This window comes from Felis catus, chromosome D3 (assembly GCF_018350175.1).
Source record: "Felis catus isolate Fca126 chromosome D3, F.catus_Fca126_mat1.0, whole genome shotgun sequence".
In the NCBI taxonomy this organism is placed as follows: Eukaryota; Metazoa; Chordata; class Mammalia; order Carnivora; family Felidae; genus Felis; species Felis catus.
Window position 1 is genome coordinate 65,787,428 of NC_058379.1, and position 20,241 is coordinate 65,807,668.

Consider the following 20,241-nt stretch of genomic DNA (forward strand, 5'->3'; position numbering starts at 1 on the left):
CAATATGAACGAGCCTTCCTGGAGGAACGTAAAGTGAATCACTTTAAAGATACAGTGTTGGGGTTGTGGGGGGTGTGAAGAGAGTGGGTCATTCAAAACAAAACCAGGTACCAGCAAGTTCCAAGGCTCACCAGACCTGCATTAGCAGAGACTCCTGCCTGTGATCGCAGAGTATCAGTGCAGGACTGCAACCCGCTCTCCCGCCAGCCGCAACCCCCACCTCCCAGCAGGATTGGGAAACTTGGTCAGGAACAGTGCCTTCAGCTAGAGGCTCCTCATTAGCCAAGAAGGCCAGCCCTGCAGGAAATCCTGAGCTGAGGAACAAGAACAATTTGAAAGGATGCAGGAGGCATTAAGCCAGAATGGTTCTCCAGGGGGTGGCGGGGCTAAGTGGAAACTCAGGCAAAGAAAACCAAAGGGGGACCAAGTGGGGCCATCATTCAGGAAGGAAAAAGAATGCTTGCCGTCAGGGGGGGAGGGCAGTATCTTCACTAGGAAGGAGAAATCAAAAGCAAAATAAAGAGCCATTTGAGCAAAAATCAATGTTTTAAAAACACACATTCACACTTCCAGAGAGAAGTTCTAGAAACTTAGGGAAGAGACACAGCCTGCCCTGCCATAAAGGCTATTAGACTAGAAATAGAAGCCAGGGGTCTGGTCTCACTGGCACCAGATGCACTGACTTTATTTCCCCATAAATCTCCACCTTGCCTACAACACACAATTGTGTGCAGGTCCACTGAGATGATGGGTAGGGAAGCAGTTTTTAAAATATTAAGCAACTCTATTGTAATTAATTAGGCTAGGTAAATGATTAGAAAATGACAGTTGGAAATTGGGTCACTTACAACCCTGGAAGGGAGGAGGGCAGTGAAGGAGGCTGTTTAAGGCTCAGGACTCAGGTGACCTGCCATCCTGCTAAATGACACAGATGGAAGCAACAGATTCTCTGTTTTTAAAAAAGCGTCTATGATTGCTGAGCACCTACCATATTCTCAATCCCTTGTAAGATGTTGAGAATAGTGTAGAAAAGGCGTAAGATCTTACTGCTGAGGCTTACTGTCTATCAAGTGAGATAAACATGTACAAATAAGCACAACTCCTAGCATGAGTTATGATAAAAGTCAAGCTAGGGTGTTGATAATAAATGTCCAAAGGGCTCAGAGTAGGAATCTATGGGCTGGGAACCTGGGTGGCTCAGTCAGTTAAGTGTCCAACTTCGGCTCAGGTCATGATCTCATGGTCTGTGGGTTCGAGCCCCGCGTTGGGCTCTGTGCTGACAGCTCAGATCCTGGAGCCTGCCTTGGATTCTGTTTCTCCCCTTCTCTCTGCCCCTCCAATGCTCATGCTGTGTGTCTCTCTGTTTCTCAATAATAAACATTTAAAAAATTAAAAAAAAAAAAAAAGAAATCACTGGGCTGGTAGACCAGGGAGGGGTACCATGGAGTTGCTCTTGAAGCAAAATTTGGATCAGTAAGCAGAGAAAAGGAGAGAGAACATGAGGAACATAAGGAGCAGGTCAGGAAGCCCATGGTGATGGCATGGTTGGAGGGGTTGTCAGTATGAATGAAATAGTTGGGAGTGATGAACAATCATCACGAAGGGCATCATGACCAGTTGCAGAAAGCCTTGACATCATATGAAAGAGTTGATCGTAAAGGAAAAGGAACCCATCAGAGACTTTGGAGCAAAGGAGCTGGCTTGACCAAGGGGTGCTTTAGGCACATGGGTACAGGAGTAGAATGCTGAATAAATAGGGCGCAGGGTGACGCTGGTGGCAAAATACTTACAGAAGAGGAGCTCAGGAGTGCAGGGGGCAACGGTCAGATGGGTACAGAGGGAATGAAGACTAATAAAGGAAGAAAAGGTAGGACTTAGTACCTGTTTGCATGTGGAGCATGAAGGATGTTCTGGAGTAAAGACATCATGATTGCCTTGATCCTAAAGAACAGGGTTAGTTATAGGGAGTCGCAAGCATGCCCTAACAGTCCTGTAGCTGGCAGGACTGGGGACAAAGACGGCTTCCCAGAAAAGTGACATGTTCGTGAAGTCTTAAAGGTTACATCTGCTTGCTCTCAGAGAGTAAAGAGCATCCAAAGAGAGGAAACAGCATGGACCAAGACAAAGGAAGGGAAGTGTGGAAAAGAGAACCCCCCATTGTGGGGATGTCTCTGAACACATGAAGAGTGGGAGAAGGCTGGAGAACTAGGCAGTGTCTAGATCACAGAGGAGCTTTAGGACTTCAGGCAGCAGGCACTGGGAGCTTGGAAGGCTTTAGCACAAGGGAGAGACACTGTAAGAATCTCTTGTAGCTGTTTGTACAAATACAGGGAGTTGAAAAATACAGATAATCTCAAAATGAATTGTTATGTGACTCTGAAAGCATCCTCAATTACTTGAATGGAGGGAATTGTATTAGTCTTTTACTACTCATGTGTCTCTGCCTTTATTTTTATATGTTCCACCTTTCAGCGTAGTAAATGTTACTGCTATAGGGGCACCTGGGTGGCTCAGTCGGTTAAGCATCTGACTTTGGCTCAGGTCATGATCTTGCGGTTTGTGGGTTCAACCCCCTGTCGGGCTCTGTGCTGACAGCTCAGAGCCTGGAGTCTGCTTCGGATTCTCTCTCCCTCTCTCTCTCTCTCTCTCTCTCTCTCCCACCCCTGCTCACACTCTGTGTCTCTCTCTTTCAAAAATAAATAAACATTAAAAAAATGTAAATAAATGTTACTGCTGTAAAAAAAATGGGGGTACATAAATCCTCCTAATAATTATAGCATCAGTGAGATTGCAATAAAGTTCCCATTTTTGCATCATCTACTGTTTTGTGCCCTGAACTCAACCTTGTCTGAAACATGTCTAATATTAAAACTGGGATCTCTCCTTGTTTTGGTTTTGGTTTGGTTTGCTGGTTTGCCTTTGCCCACCTTTTATTTTCAACTTTCCAGTCACTTTGTCTTACTTGTTTCTCTTGTACACAGAATATGATTGTTTTTTTTATTTGTAATTTAAACCGAGGATCTATTTCTTTTGCTTGATACGTTTGACTTTTATTAATTTTAATTTGCTAGATATACTTCGAACCAGTCTTAATATCATATGCTTTCTGCTTTTATTTTACTATATGGTCTTTGTTTTGTTCTCTTTTAATTTAATAGATGCATGGGCTCATAGTGATACTTTAGAAAGTTTTAATATTTTTTTAATTTTTAAGTAAACTAAATATAATATACTTGATCCTCTATATCCTTAAATATAGCTCTACAAGATGATGAAATTTTCATACTTACTCTTCTGCCTCTCATTTTCCTATCATACCCAATTTTAGTTGATGATGATGATGATAATGACAATGATGGTAATATTTCTGTTAATCTTAATTTTATAATTTTTAATATATATTTCTTTCTATTCCTTGATTCATTAGCCCTACATGGTAATTTTGACTCTTGGCTCCCCCAGCTTCTCTCTTTCCTCACCTTCTGAATTGTGTTAGTTTATTTTTTAATGTTTATTTATTTATTTTGAGAGAGAGAGAGTGCACATGCAAGCAGGAGAAGGGCAGAGAGAGGGAGAGGGAGAATCCCAAGCAGGCTTGGCACTGTTAGCACAGAGCTGGAGGCAGGGCTCGATCCCATGAACCACTTGATCCCATGAGTCTAAATCCAGAGTCAGATACTCAACCAACTGAGCGACCCAGGCACCCCTGAATTGTGTTAGTTTTACTGTTTTTCATGTTGTTCTAGTTTGTTAGAAAGTACATCATTTTCTAGAACCATAATTGCCACAGGTCAGTGTTTGTTAAGGTTTTTTTTTTTCATCTTAATCCTAAACTAAATTGTTAAAAACCCAGTACTAGTCTTTCTGCCACACTTTCTCTATTCTCTACTGGTTGGTTAAAGTGCAATTTATTCCAGACAGGATCCTAGTGACCACATTTTCTGGGTTGTCAGATGTTTAGTAGCAGCATTTGTACTTGAACAAAAATTTGAATGTAACATTTTTTAATTTTTTTAAGTTTAATTTTTTTTGAGAGAAACAGAGAGAGAGCATAAGCAGAGGAAAGAGTAGAGAGAGAGGGAGAGAGAATCCCAAGCAGGCTCCATGCTATCAAGCAAAGAGCCAAACACAGGGCTGGATCTCATGAAACATGAGATCATGACCTGAGCTGAAATCAAGACTTGGATGCTTAACCGACTGAGCCACCCAAGCACATCTCCCTTAAATTTAATTCTCACTGAGATTTTTGTAAGCACAGTTCCACTGACTCCTAGCATGAGATGTTACCATGGAAAAGTCTGAAAACAACCCAAAAATTTTCCCCTTAGAAAAGACATTTTAGTTTTGTTTTGTATTGTTCGTTTTGTTTTGTTTTTTTCATTTGTTTTTATGGTAAAAAGTCTTTCTTTACCTTTTGGGTGCTGGTTCTGTATTGACTTTCTCAGATAGTTTTGCTTGGTTTGGGCTTTGCTTTGTACGTAGACTTAAATATCTTATCTCTGTGATTATAATTCTCCAAATATAATTTCTATTCTTTTTTTTTCAATATTCTTTATCAAGCACTGCTTGGTCTATTTATGCATACACATAGGTCTATTTGATCTGTTTCATCTTCCACAGCTACCATGTTCTCTTTCTAATCCTTGTTGACTAATCATTTCCATTTTGTTTTGCTCACCTTAGCATTCCAGTTCTTAAGCCCACTTTTTTGAGCATTATCTGTTTACCTTCTTGTTGCCTCTGATGGCTTCCTAATTTTTGTGAGGACATTATGTCTCTTCTACTTCTTTCCTGAGCTCTGCTAGCTCATTTTTTATCTCTTTCAGTGGTCTTGACATTTCTTCCTTGAGTTCTTATTTTATATAAGTGATCTTTTCCATTAAAGTTTATTGTTTTGGTTGTCTGTGCTTATTTGCCCAACCAGAGATAGCACCCCTAGCTGTTTTCTTGTTTATACCATATTCCCTGTTTCTTGATGGAGCCAGAAAGGGTCCAGGGATTCTCTCACAGACAGCTGATTCACTGTAGACAAGTTGTTTCCCAAAAGATTGTGTTGGTTTTGTTCTCTTTGATGAACTCTGTGCTCTGCCAACCTTGCTTGAGGTCTTTGGCCCAAGACATCCTTCAACATCTACCTGCTCCTTTTGGAGTTTTATTGCATTTGACAGATTTTCCTCAACAAAGGTGAAATTTGTATTTCTGCTTTTTCATTTTCCTTATTGTTTGGGAATGAATTTAGAAAGAAGTGGGCAAGGCTTTCTTAACACTATCATCTTAAAAGTAGAAGTCCCCTTTAAAAGGCTGTAAATCCCTGTCTTGCTCCTTCTGAATCCCCAGCACGTAGTATTATATCTGGGAAAGAGAAAATCCTCAATAAATACTTGTTAGATTAAATGAATAAATGAAAGAATGAACAAACAGTTCTCAAATGTAATAGTTGAGACATAACTGCATTTAAGACCTTTCTTCAAAAGACCTTCTGCAACTAATCTGGTTCCTCCTCGCTACAGCATAAGAAGGCATATTTCCCAAGGCATTTCTCATGGTTTAAAGATCTTCTGCCCACATTCCTCCCATCTTTCACACCTTTTCTTAGCATCCTGATGTCACTTACTATTGAAGCTTGGAGTACCAGTACCCATGAAACAGTGAATTCTACAGAAACACTTTATACAGTGGGGTTTTCTTTCTAGCTTGGTATCTAGCCCGTTTTTATGGATGCATTTTATGATTGTTTCTCCTTGGCTTACTTCTGAAATTGGAAAAGCCCTGTATCTTCTTTACCATAAATCATCAGAAAATAAAAGCAGAATGTCATTCTGCGCCATGATTTGGTAAGAAAAGATCCTTATATAAGGATCACATATAAAAAATAAGGAATTGTTCACATTTCCCCAGGTCCCCCCAGGGCCCCACAGTGGTCTGGACTCCATCCAGTTGCAGCCATAGAGGAAGGATCCTTTGAGAAATGGAACACTGTAATATACAGACACTCTTTTCAGCCCTTGTGAATTCCATGGCGGTCTTTAGCATGTATGTGATCCAAGAAAAGATCAGCCCGGCTGTCAGAAGAGATACCAAGTCCAGGTTTCTCTCTGGTTTCCCTTCCAAAAGACAGGAGTCTTTAACTCAAAGAATCTACTCCTTAAGTCCCTTGAGAATAAGATGTATGTCTCAGACTATTCTTATGCCTTCCATATAGGATATAATAGGCATCTGAGAAATATACATGTTAATTTCTGATTGTCCTTGGGTTTATAGGTAAAACCAAAAGCTGTCCTACTTGCTCAAAAAACTTCAGTGCCTAATCTCTGACAAGATTCCTCATTCCTTTAAGAGATCTTCAATGGATGATTTCCCTTCTTCCTTTGTCTTGGGTCACTCAAACTCCTCCAAATTGCTTATACTCTGCACCCTTCTCATTGCTGAGCTGACTGCAGTTGGTTGCCCATAACTGCCCTTGTTGACAGACATGAAACCCAGAGTCATGTTGACTGACCATGGACTATCTATGCCAGCCTGCAAGACCAAGATGGGTAGGACAACAGGAAAGGGAGAGCCTGGGAAATGCATACCCAAAGTCCTTATTATAAATACTCCAAACAAAAGCACAATGACGAGCCTACAACCAGCAAGCACATAAGTGCTCTTCCTTCCAGACGTACATGATATTACCCTTCCCACCCACATCACCAAAGCAGAATACCTCCCTGCCTACCTGCCTGAAAACCTGTGTCCACACCAACCCTACCCCTATCCTGGGGACTTTGATGGATTTTCATTAGGGACACAAGCATCTGCTTCGTCTAGAACAGTCCCAGGTTATGTCTGGTGTCCTCTCAAATTAAGCATGTGTCCCAATCAAAAGTGATTTTTGTATGACAAATTATATGCTGTCCCTAGTTTAATTTAATACGTGATTTTCAAAAGGCAGCATGAGGTAGAATGCCTCTGGTTATAAGAAAAGTCCTTCTCTTTTTCCCACCTTTGTAGAAGAATATTAGGACTCACCAAAAGAATGACACCAAGAAGAATGACACAGATACCTGAAGTCCCAGCACACAAGTGACCTGGAACAGGTGACTGGGGAAAATTTAACGCTGTAGGGTGTCCAGACAGGCTCAGAAATTTTTACGTGAGGTTTGAAGGAAGAATCTATCCCAGAGAGTAGGAGGGAGGGGCAGGACCTGAGGCTGAGGGGAGATATTTGGGGATAACATAATCTCCAGGTCAGAAAGAAGGGCATTTATGGAGAACAGGCATTTTGTGTGTCCTCTTTCCTCCCTCCTTGTGCCTGCACATTTTGACCAATAATGCACCAATAACAGTGATTTCTCTCTGTTATTTCATTTATGGCAATAACTTCAGGTCTTGTGTCTGGTCATAATGGTGATCTACGTGTGCCATCTACAGTGGGCATGGATAATGAATCCTATTTTATTTCTTAATTAAGAATTTGAAAGTACCGCAAATTACTGCAATTAACATGGATTTTCTTCCTCATTTATTTACTTATTTAGATGCCTGAAATTGCACCCTTAGCTTAAACCAACCACAGGGTTCAAAGCCTGTTAAAATGTATAGTCATTAAAATATTTATTCTTTCCCCAACAGTGAAGTTGCAGTTTGGAAATGGTGGTGATATCCATGTATGCAAAACTAAAAAAATAAATTATATCTATCTATATCTATATGTAAAATATAGAAAATATAGAATTCATCCAGCTAATTTAGAAAGTTGAATTTACTGACAGTCCTTTGTGTGACTGAAATAAACTAAGATTTTCAGAATAGCTCATTATTATTTTGACTTCAACTAGCACTGTGGTTTTCCCTCTCAAAGTTCTTGGGGACTTGAGCATCATCATCTTTTCAGAAGTTCAGTGTTCACTGAGAGATAAGAATAACAATTTGAGGGTGGTTGAATTCATCTGCCTGACTTCAAAACAATATACTTTGAAGAAACTGTTTAGCATCAGATTATCTAGTAATTTTGAAGAGTCAACCTTAGGCTTCATTCTTGGGTTTTTGGATTTGGTTTTGGTTTTGTTTCTAACTGGTTTGCAGAGAGACACAGCTCAAGAGAGAGTGGTTGAACTTAACCAAAAGTATGGCTCAGAAACGTAAGCCCTGGGGTGTGGGCAGCAGCCACTCCACAATGCCGCCAGCAGAGGTGTAAAAGGGTACAGTTCTACCAGAAAGCAACTGGGAAATAGCATCTCAAAAACATTAAAGGTTAAAACCCTTTGAAATCCAGCTATTCCACTTCAAGGAATTTATCCTTAGGAAAGAATGAAGGATGTGTACTGAGATTTAGCTACAATGATATCCATTACTGCCCTGTTTATAATAGCAAAATAAATAAACTAAAATAAGCAACACACAACAGTAGAAGATTGAGTAAACCTTACACTGGAATACTAAACAACTATTACAAACTGTGTGGTTTATATTAGCTCTCTATGGCTGCTTTACCCCACAGCTTAGCAGCTTAGAGCAACAAACATAGTATCTCACAGTGTGAGTCAGGAGTCTGTGGGCAGTGGCTGAACTGGATCCTCTGACTCAGGACTTCTCATAAGGCTGCAGTCAAGGTGTTTGAACCATCTCAAGGCTTAACTTGGAGAATCCACTTTCAAGGTCACTCCAGTGGGTGTTGGCAGGATTCAGGTCCTTTAAGCCTGCTGGTGGAGGTCTCCCTCAGTTCCATTGCCCTCCTTTCCTTGGGGCAGTTCACAACACAGCAGCTGTTTCATCACAGCAAAGGAGCCTGAGAGCAGGAGAGGGTGAGCAAGACAGCAGCCAGAGCGATTTTGTAACCTAATCTCAAACTGACATCCCATCACTCTTGCCATATTCTATTGGTTAGAAGTAAGCCAGAGGTCCCGCCCACGCTCCAGGGGAATGGATTTCACAATGGTGAGGATGCAACATAGTGGGGATCCCTGGGAACCATCTTACAGGCTGTGTACCACACAGTTGACATTTATCTGGTGGCAAAAAATATTCATAACATCTTATTCAATGAAAGAAAAGCATGTCACCAAACAGCATATGCAGTATGATCTCAATTCTATGAATGAAAAACAGTAGAAAAAAATATATATCCATATATACATAAATACTCATGAAACAATCTGTAAGTGTTCCATGGGTTAACTAGTGGTTATATCTGGATGGTGGGATGACAGATGAGTTTTATGTCTTGTTTCCTAATACTTATTTTCTATTTTTTTCTAAAATGAACATTTTTGCTTACAATTAAAACAAAAAAGAGCACATGTTATTTAATCAAAACCCAAAGCACTTTAAAGTTGACCTCCGCTGTCTATCTTTACAGGACTTTTTATTGCTTACTACTTGAAGGCACCTAAATAGGAGTTCACAGGACTCTTTGTAGAACCCATTGACCCCACTGTCAAGAAATTGTGAGTATGTTCTAGAACTTTCTATATTTGTGTCTTCTGAAATAACTGTTACCACCAGTAATGCTGCCATGGAAAACTAAAAAAAAAAATTTCCCCTCTGAGGTCACTAGGAGCACATGAGAAGTACCTGAGACAGCTAGGTCATATGAAGACCTTCTTCCCCTTGAGTCATTGTCTTCCCAGCTCAGTCATGCATGGCTGGTTTCAGACATAAGCTAGCATAATCACATAGTGTCTGTTTTCTCTGCAAAATTCCAATAGGATAGGTTCTATTTATATGTCAAAAATAGATGAACAGATCTGACACTACTGGACATATTTGTGAGTTTGTAAAAGGAAAGGGGATGGGTAAGTGAGAAGATAAAATCATTAATAATCCCCACACTTCATTAGTTTCCTTGCCATGTGCCACCAGGAGGGCCTGAGTTGGGATGCCTCTGGTTCAGGGTTGGAATGATTTCTCTAGCAATGTAAATGTTATCATAAGGTCACTTACTGATGAAAACTACTGTTTTGCTTAACATAGATTTATTGGTTGTTTGACAAGCAGACCAGCTTCTCTACACCTATACAGAACACAAAGAAATCTGCTTAGGATGGGTGAGCCGGTATCCATGGAGAAGGAACGCAGTAGTTTTTAAATGGCAGGGAATTAGGACCAGGTCTGAAACACTGGTGGATCTTTCAGTGGATCTATAGTACAATAGCTGGTGTAACGTATAACACTCAAATCTTGGTGGTTTAACACCATAGATCATTTTTCCCTTCTATAAGGCCCCATTGGGTGTTTATCAAAGTGGTGATTCAGAAACCCAGGTGTCTCCTGTCTTGTGGCTTCACCATCTTTTAGGGCCTTTGAGTTTTATGCTTTATATTCTTCATCTACCTGGTTGACAGGGAAGAAGAAAGTGAAGATGGTACACCCACTTCCTACCCACCTTGGCCTGTGATTGATACACATTATATCCCATCGATGAGCACCAGTCACATGGGCCTTACCTTGATAAAAAAGGCCTTGGGTTAGTCCATGACTGGCAGTCACTTCCTAACAAATCCACTATGTGGTAGGAGAACACACCTCATGGGCTCTGTGAGGAAAAATCATAGTGTAGAGAGTTCCTGCTGAGAAAATTCTTAATGGGCATTCGTACATCAATCACAGAACAGTTGACTCAGAGTCAGTTGACTCATCAATGACTTTGAATAGTGAATCATTCTGTTCCTATGAAGGAACTTCTAATACCAACCATACCCCCTTCTTGTGATTAAGGCAACAAGCCCCTGGTAACAAGGCTCTAAAGATTGTTCTATATAAGAAGTGCTAGATATGCCTGCCAATGCTGGAAGTCTGCAGAAGCCACTAAGTTCTCATGATACCAGCTTTAAAATCACTTCTGTCTGTTTGCCTCTCTCTCTCTCTCTCTCTCTCTCTCTCTCTCTCTCTCTCTCAGCCTTAGCTTCTTGTTGTGTCAAATGACAGTAACAAGTTCTAACTCTTAGAATTGTTGTAAAGCCCCAAGGAAATAATTCGAGAAAGGGCATGGTACACATTTTCTCAACACCAGTGACTTCTCCAGCCAATATCCACATATGATGAATAATCTCTGAAATGCCTTACCAGCACTACCACAGTTGTTGATTCTAATAAGATCCTTGTTACTATTAAAGTACAATTATAATAATTAGCACTACCGCCAATAATAAACCCATAACATCTCTTCTATGCAAGATGTACATAGACGAGCCTTGATCAACAGTGCTTTACATTTGGATTTTTGACTCTCATGACAATGGTATAAAGTGGGAAGGAGACTCACTATTATCACACCCATTTCATAGGTGAGAGAACTGAGCCTCATGGAGGCTAAGTGATAATGACCAAGGTCACATTGTAGCCCACTCAGAGAGTTACCACTTGGCTCTCAAACCCAAGTCCAAATGATACTACTGCACCAGAAGTAAAATAGGAAATTGTTGGAACAAGTGGAATCATTGAGACCTAGTCTCACCCCCTCATTGTTCACATGAAATGGGGATGCCTTTGAGGGCTACTCCGTTTTGTGCCACTGGCCTCAGGTTGTCTTATCTCCTTCCAGATTAGTCAGGCTAATTGGACCTGGGTTGTGGGATGGGGATAGAGGCAAGTAGTGAGTGTTGATGTCATTTTACAGAGGCTATAACACATGGGGTTCTTGGAAACTGTACCAGGGAACATGAGCAGGATCCCAGGAAGGTGGAAAAGGGGGTATTTTTCCTCCATTCTGGCTCATACACAGACACACTGGCCAGCACCACAATCCTAGTGATATGGGTGACAGACTAAAAACCACTTCTAGGTTTCTTAGCGTTTTCTTTCTCTTCCATTCAATTCTTTGGACTTTTCCCAGCTGATGTTAATGACTAATTCTTTAGTGACTTTAGGGGCACCTGGGTGGCTCAGTCAGTTAAGCGTCTGACTTCAGTCAGGTCATGATTTTGCGGTTCATGAGTTAAGAGCCCCGTGTTGGGCTCTGTGCTGACAGCTCAGAGCCTGGAGCATGCTTTGGATTCTGTGTCTCCCTCTCTCTCTCTGCCCCTCCCCTGCTCTCTCTCTCTCTCTCTCTCTCTCTCTCTAAAAAATAAATAAACATTAAAAAAAATTTTAATTCTTTAGCGACTTTGTTCTTTCTGTTGAGAGAAAAAAAAAATATTTCTACTAGCCTTAGGTTTGCAGTATAAATAATGTCTCTGGAGATAGTGTTTGACCCTGAGTTGGGTGACTCCAACTGCCAGGGGCAGTGAGCTATAACAAACGTGGATCTCCATGTACAGCGCAGCCCCCAGGCCCAGACCTGCTGCTCACAGCTGTGACGACATGAGGGTCATTTAGACACTGTAGGTCAGGATTCCCTCATCTGTCAAATCAGGTGGATGATGCTCTCCTCACCACCTCCCCCACTTTCTTATGGAAATACTGAGACCTAGGGGCTCAAACAAGTAAATAGACAGAAAGTGCTTTGAGAAGCATAATGTGCTAAATAAATGTAGCAGGCGTCATCATTATCACTGTGCTATTGCCATTATTATTTTGTGGTCAGCTCAGCTTTTCTTAACGCAGAGCAGTTAATGAAGTGGCAACTGTATTGGTTTCCCACTAGGAGGGTGACGGGGCCAAATGAGGCTCTATTTTTATCCCATTTTAGTGTCCAGTTTTTTTTTTTCCACAACAGCTATATCTAGTGGGTTTATCAGTATTTTAATTACAGTGCCACTTTATTATACTTATTCCTAACAAAAATCAGGCCAAGGACATTTTTTTAATCTTAAAAATGGTAGATTTCCCTAAAGAAATCCTAACTTTCACCAGCAACCAGAACATTGCTACCTTACCTCTAAGCTTGGTACCTACAACTTTTAATGAATTATTTTCAGCATAACCAAATTTTTTAAATTGTACTTGAAGGTCTACCAGTAGAGAGAAAAATGATAGAATCTATTTGTTATCAAGCTTTGGTTTATAAATTTTTCACCAGCTGAGATGCATTTTTCCTATGGTCATGAGGAGTTATGGGAATAGGAAATTTAGAAATCAACATAAAGACAGACTAGAAGGGCCAGACAGACAAAAAGAAAGAATACCCACTCCCGACCCTGGTGCATGGCCATTCTGTTGCTTCCTGCAGCATTTCAGATAGGCTTGCCCTCGTATCATCATCAAAAACAAGCAAACAACTGCCTCATTGGAAGGAAAAAATAAATGTTGCAAAGTAGGGAATCTAGCCTGTTAGGGCCATAAAATATCAAGTTATAAGGGGTTTTGTAAGCATATGGCCCCAAATAACCATTTTATAGATGAGAGAAGTAAGACTTACATAGGTGAAGTGTATATCCAAGATCATATAGATGCACAAATATTAAGTTGAGCCATATATTACTTTCCTATTGTTGTTGTAACAAATTACCACATACTTAGTGGCTTAAAGCAACACAAATTTATTATCTCACAGCTCCATAGGCCAGAGGTCTTACACAGGGCTCACTGGGCCAAAATCAAAGTGTTGGCAGTGCTACATTCTTTTCTGGAGACTCTGGGGAGAATCCATTTCTTAGCCCTGCCCAGCTTATAGAAGCTACCTGCATTCCATGGCTTGTGGCCCCTTCCTCCATCTTCACAGCCAGAAATATTGGGTCTCTCTGATCTTTTTTCTGTAATCACATCCCTGACCACAGCCAGGAAGTGTTCTCTGCTTTTAAGGACTCATGTGATGAGACTGAGTCCACTTGAATAATCCAGGATAATCTCCCTATCTTTAGGTCAGTAACCTTATTCACATCTGCAGAGTCCATTTTTAGCATAGAAGATAACACATTCACAGGTTGTGGGGGATTAGGGTGTGGACATCTTTGGGTGGGGATGGGCATTAGTCTGCCCACCACAGGGAGAATGAATTTATGGAGAAAGAAAATGGTGAGATAGAGCATTGATTGCTTGAGCAAGAAAATAACTGTGGACCCTTGTGGTAGGCTAGAGTCTCTAAGATTCTGACTCCACTTGGAGACTTGTTGGAAGTAAGAGTGCTTAGGATCAAGCCCTGCAGGGTAAGGGAAGGAGGGAGGAATGGGCAGAGAGAGGCGCTGGGCAGCAGGCTTTCCCAAAGCCTCAGCTCACCCCATGAGAATCCAAGAAGGGGATGGCCCTTCAGAGTTGTCATCAAGGTCTCAGCCTTTAAACTCTTTCCCTCTGATTGCTGTGACCACATCAAGCAGTCACAGGGTGTGGGCTGCCCCAATGAAAGGTTGTGATCTTGAACAAGTCTGCTTTCTTCAGAGAGGACAACTCCCAGTAGCTAGTGGAATTTGTCCTTCATTGATGAAAGAAGTTTATAAGCAGACAATCACAGCTTCTACCAGAGAACTTGTGCCTATGTTTCATGCCCACGTTTGAAAATATTAATAATAATAAAGTCAGCTGTGATCTGTTTTGAATGATACCTAATTGACAGATTTTGCAAAGTGATTCATCTATAGCAAGACAAGACAGGGTCTAGAAGGAGACTTGCATGAACATGGAAGCAAAAGCAGGAAGGAGTCACATGGGAAGAGGAGAACAAGACTGGGTCAGAAATGGTGTGGACCCCAAAGGAAAGGACAGACAGATTGCAAGTTCTGGCAACTAAGATCCAAACCCAGGTCAAAAGTCCAGGACTCTTCCCAAGCCACAGCAGAGAAGTAGACATTGGCAGAGGCTACAGGCAGGGGTGGTAATGCTGCTAATTGGTTTAGAAGGATTGCAGCAACTTCCATCAGAGACTGGTCAGGACATTGCAGTCCATCATCAGCCATGGAGGTGACTAGGGAACAGGTAAGAAGTCCTGTTTCAGTAGAACCGAGGAAAGAACAGGAACCAAATTACCAAGGAAAAGGGTGTTCTGTATGAGATTAAGCAGGTGAGCTGTGGTCTCATGTCATCTAGCCCATGGATGTCATTTGGTGCAAGGCCAAGTCTGATTTTGGCACAAGAGCACAGGATGCTCCAGTCATCTCAGTACCAAGGGGTAGAGAGATGTGGAGGCATTGCTGTGTGCTCACTCCACAGGAAGTCTTTTCACAGAACATCAGGGCTAACCTTAATGTTAATTTTAACAAAATGGTATATGTGAGGAGGGTACAAAGACTGATATGTTCCCACCCTTGAGTCTCTGTGACGCTCACTGTCTTTAGTCAGTGCTGAGCCCAATACCTGTACCAGGGTTAGCTTAGTCTTTTTTTCCACACAGACCTCATGGAATCTCAGCCACCTCCACTTCTTTGCACATCCAGACTGAAAATGTCTAAAGGAAATGGTATTTAAGAAAGGGACTTCTTGGAGCACCTGGGTGGCTCAGTTGGTTGAAGTCCGACTTCAGCTCAGGTCATGATCTCATGGTTCATGAGTTTGAGCCCTGTGTTGGGCTCTGTGCTGACAGCTCAGAGCCGGGAGCGTGCTTTGGATTCTGTGTCTCCCTCTGTCTCTGCCCCTTCCCCAGTCACATTCTGTCTTTCTCTCTCAAAAATAAAATAAACATTAAAAAAATATTTTTAAATGATAGGGACTTCTTGCATCTTCTAGAAGTCTGTGTAGAACTGCACTGGGTCTACCATACTTACAAAGTAGATTTCTTTCTCCTACATGCATTGATTCAACTGGTGACAGCAAAGCACTTCAACACAGTAAACACCATTACCTTCCTGTAAGTCCTTTGTCACATGTAACTGTCAGCAAAAACACTAACAAAAACTTCTGTTTTTTATAAAGGCTTCACATTTTTACCAAGAACTTTCATGTCCATTATTTCATTTTAATTTGACAATACTACTTGGGGAAGGAACATTTTATGCCCCTTGTAAAAATGAATAAATTGAGATTCAAAGAGTTTGAGTGACTTACCTCAAGTCACAGGTTAGAGTCTGAAACTGGAGCCGGACCTTATTAACACAAGTTGCCTCCACCACCTTTTCATGGTATGTCCACCCCAGTGAAAGAGCTGTGTCTCATAACCCTGGAAGTTTGGGAAAAAGGAGTAGGAATGGTAGAGAAGGCAGAAAGCGGAGGAAAAAAATGTCCAACTTTCACCTTTTATCTTAGGCCAGTCCTGAGTTTATTGCTTTTGACTCTTTTTGACTTTAGCTCTGTGTTTTTAATTCTCCAAAAAATTCTTATATCCTTACCTCATTTGTTCCACTCAGCAGTCCAGTCCCGTGAGGTAGGCAGAGCACATCTAACAAGGGATGATGAAGCTGAAGCCCAGAGAGGTTAGACCACTGGCCTAAGAACAGTTGGCCATCTGGTGGCAGTGTTGGAGCTGGAAGCCAGATCTTTGCGTGGGGATGGGATGGTGGGGAGCACCTGCTGAGAGAGGTAGGAAGGAGGCATTGCCTTAAAAGACTCGTCAATATTCATATACATTTCACAATATACGGAAGTCAAGCCATTATGCTGTACACCTTAAACTTACATGTCCATTGCCTGTCCATTGATGATATCTCAATGAAACTGGAAGAAATAAATTTAAAAATTCATAAAGTAAAAGGGGCCAAGAATAGCCAAAGAGTTTTGAGAAAGAACGTAAAGAAGAGGGGCTTACCTAACAGACATCAAAACTCACGATAAAACCTTGTGATGGAGGTGTAGGGATACAGAGATTAATGAAATAAACTAGAAAGGTCAGAAAGAGACCCATGCATTTTGGGAAGTTGGGTGCAAGACAGCAGTTGATTACAAATAAATAGGTAAAGTATGGACTTTTGATATTAGTGTCACAACAATTGTCTCCCCATACTCGAAAATTAACATTAGAGTTCTATTTCATATACTAAATAACAGAATATTGCAGATAAACTCCAGGTGGATTTGGAGCTAAAAGTTCAAATAACAACAACAACTTTTAAACTATTAGGAGAATGGGGTGCCTTGGGTGGCTCAGTTGGTTAGCTGTCCGACTTTGGCTCAGGTCATTATCTCATGGTTCATGAGTTCAAGCCCCACATTGGGCTCTGTGTTGACAGCTCAGAGCCTGGAGTCTGCTTCTGGTTCTATGTCTCCCTCTCTCTGCCCTCCCCCACTCATGCTCTGTCTCTCTCCATCTCTCAAAAATGGATAAACGTTAAAAATTTTTTTTAATTTAAACTATTAGAAGAAAGTTCAGAAAGATGTTTTTATATCAAACCAGGGAAATATTTCTTAAGATTCAAAAAAAGCACAAAAGAAAAAGATAAAGTGGATCACATTAAAACTTAAGATTTCTATAAGACAAAAGACACCATGAGCAAAGCCAAAATACAAGTGAGATATTTGTAAGAGGCAGTTGCAATGCATTTGACCAACCAAGGATTAATATCTAAAATATGTTGGTAAAACACTGCAACAAGGAAAAGACAAACAGCCCAACAGAAAAACAGGCAAAATATAAAAATAGAAATGTAAATCAAAATGGCCTATAAAAACATGAAAAGATGCCCTACCTCATTAATAATCAAGGAAATGCCAATTATAGCAAACAGATACCATTTCACACCTACCCAGTTGTCAAACATTAATAGTTCAACGGTGCTGAATTTTTGAGGGAAATAGGCACTGTCATTCTAGAGGGAGCGCATTATTTAACCCCTTTAGAGAACAATTTGGAGAAATCTTGTAAAAATGAAGATATGTGTCTCTATGACAACTAGTTTTATGTCTAGATATATACCCTAGCAAAACTCACTCCTATGTGTAATATGACTTGTAAAAGGATGTTTATTATTGTATGGTGTGCAATATTGAAAATTTGGAAACAATCTAAATGTTCATCAATAGGGCAATGGAAAAGCATTGTACATTTCATAGCAGTGAGCCTCCCTGAGCTAGACTCATGTATCAAGGATTATTTTAGAGAAAAAAAAGAGAAGGATTATTTTGGAAATTCCAAGTTAAACAAAAAGAATCATATCATATCAGTGTACCGCTTACATCCATGTTTAAAGCATACACAACAATACTATTACTTACAGATTCACGCATAGGTGTGGTAAAAACATAAAAACACAGAGAAAGATCCATGCAGTTCAGGAGAATCATTTTCAGAAGGAGGAGGCTAATAGGCTCAAGGATAGTACACAGAAGATTCAACTGAACCAATGTTTTATTTCATTAATTAAAAAAAAAAGCGCTAAAACAAATTCAGCAAGATGTGAACATTGTACCATTCTGTGCTGTGGATATTGAGTGTGTGACATAGTAAACAATTCAAGAAAGAAAAAGTTATTCACCAGCAGCCTCTCTTTCCTCCGGTGGAAATGAGAAGGCAGTGGGGAGCATGAGTCTGCAGGAAACAGAGCTGACAGCTTTGAAGATTATTTTGGCTTTGGATTTCTGCTCATGCACACACACCGAGACAGTTCCACACACGGGAGCAGCGGGGTCATGCACAAAGCGCTGCCAAGCAAAATAGTCAAGGCACACAGGGGGCTCCGCCAGCCCCAGCTCTGCCAGGGCATCAAGAACATTCTGTGGCTAGGAACAGGGCCCAGGAATGACAATGGCTTAAATACAATAGGACATTCTCTCTCTCAACATAAAAGAATTCAGAGGTTGGCAGTCCGGGGCTGATAACAATGTCTGTGCGATCTCTCCAGGACTCAGGTTCTTTCCATCTTTCTGCTCTGCCATCCCTAGTTACATGAGTTCCATCTCCAGGGTCACTTCATGATCTGAGACAGCCCCACAACTAAAAGTCATCAAGGTCAGAAGCAGGAAGAAGCAGGGAAGGACAAAATGTTTCCTATGGGCCATCCTGTACCCTCCAACAGTTCTTTCCTGGAAGTCCGTAACTTGCCTGGACATTGTATTGGCCATTCCTAACCCCAAAGGAGGCTAGGAAATGTTTTGTTAAATGCAGTCAGCAGTGTGCCCAGCTAAAAAGCTGGGAGCTCTAATGCTAAGGAAGAGGGGGAGAGGCTAGTTGGTTAACAGCTAGTGGTGGCTTCCAGTCAGCAGTAATGCATTTTGTGCCCCTAGACAAGAGCTTGCCTCCTCTGGACACTGCTTTCCTGTCCATGCAAGAAAGAGCATTGACTAGGTGGCTTCCTCAGTGGAGCCAATCATCTTTGCTGTTAATCCCGTCACACTTTGGTCAAATTTCCACTTGGGTAATTATACCTGAAGCCCTTATCTGCCCATTTGGCTTCTACCACTCAGGAATAGGTCTGAGTTGGGCTGCTAACCTTTTTCTCCCCCCATAGTTGTCCTTCTGCACTTATACTTTATACCCCCCACTCTAGGAATTGCAGTTTCTCTTCTAGGCTCATCAACTGCTAAAAACACCCGGATTCTAATCTTCCAACTCACCTCTTCCAAAGAGCCTTCCCTGGCTTGTGGTACCTGCACTGAGACCACTTCATCTCTCTGTCCATTGTCAATAGTTTCTTTCACATAGACAGTCAAGTACTTTTATTGAGGGTGGGCCTTCAACTGTCTGGTGCAGTGCTCGTAACTTTTTTTTGAGAACCCCTCTTCAACTGAACATTCTGTGAAACCCCAAGGAAATGGGTAAAATGAATTAAAATGGTGGTGTGCAATGGGGTGGAGCCCAAAGTCTTCAGAACACGCTCTGAAAAGAGAACATCTTGCCCTTATTTTATGAATGAAGACATTGCTGCCCTAAGTCAGAATTGAATTGTCCCTGGTCATACAGCTCCTAACAACAGTGATGATAATGACAGCATTAGCTAACACTCACCCTCTGTGTCAAGCACCAGTCTGAGTGCTTTTCATAGATTAATTAAAGGCGCTAAAAGTAAAATAATAACAAGTCTCTGATTGCACCTTAGAAACAATATGAAAGTCTGTTTCTGTCCAAGACCCAGAAAAAAACCTTTATACAGAAATTGCCAAATACATCATCTATTGTATAGCTATAAAGTGATAATGTATCTGTACCCTGTGTAGCACAAGTTTTCTAAAAGGTTTAGCAATCAAATAAATCAACAACAAGGAAAACCATTGCCCAAATACATTCCTGTATTTTATTACTGAAATCAGCCCAGGAGAATTTTGTTTGCTGGGGGCTCAAGGAGCAGCCATAAGGGAGCAGGTGGAGAAGCCCCTGGACAGGGTCAGTGTCAGATGCCCAGAGATGGAGAGACTCAGAACAGGAAGGTCAGCAAGAGGCTGCCAGACACCCTGAGCCAGGAGGCCTTGTGCCTGGAGGTGACAGGAACAGCCCAGCTGGATGGGAGCGCGCTGCTTGCTGTAAGCGCCATAAGTAGTGCTGTAGACGAAATTGGCAGGAAAAGTGCGTGAAGCTCACACTTTCTC

General features: G+C 41.2%; 1 protein-coding gene and 1 long non-coding RNA gene across 6 annotated transcripts in view; one reads left to right on the plus strand and one right to left on the minus strand.

The window, feature by feature from the left end:
* SLC14A2 (solute carrier family 14 member 2) overlaps nt 1–20,241 on the plus strand; it is a 500,849-nt gene that overhangs the window by 309,387 nt on the left and 171,221 nt on the right. For both annotated transcript variants that reach the window (XM_023241947.2, XM_045042185.1), the window contains exon 3: nt 9,341–9,428. The gene's annotated coding sequence lies outside the window, so the exon portion shown is untranslated. The remainder of the gene's footprint in view (nt 1–9,340; nt 9,429–20,241) is intronic.
* LOC102899696 overlaps nt 1–20,241 on the minus strand; it is a 132,300-nt gene that overhangs the window by 24,049 nt on the left and 88,010 nt on the right. For 3 of the 4 annotated variants that reach the window (XR_002737333.2, XR_006588333.1, XR_002737332.2), the window contains 4 exons: nt 16,116–16,296; nt 15,835–15,946; nt 10,428–10,516; nt 8,518–8,770 (listed from right to left, as the gene is read on the minus strand). This is a non-coding gene — a long non-coding RNA (uncharacterized LOC102899696). The remainder of the gene's footprint in view (nt 1–8,517; nt 8,771–10,427; nt 10,517–15,834; nt 15,947–16,115; nt 16,297–20,241) is intronic. The other variant, XR_002737335.2, reaches the window with a different exon arrangement.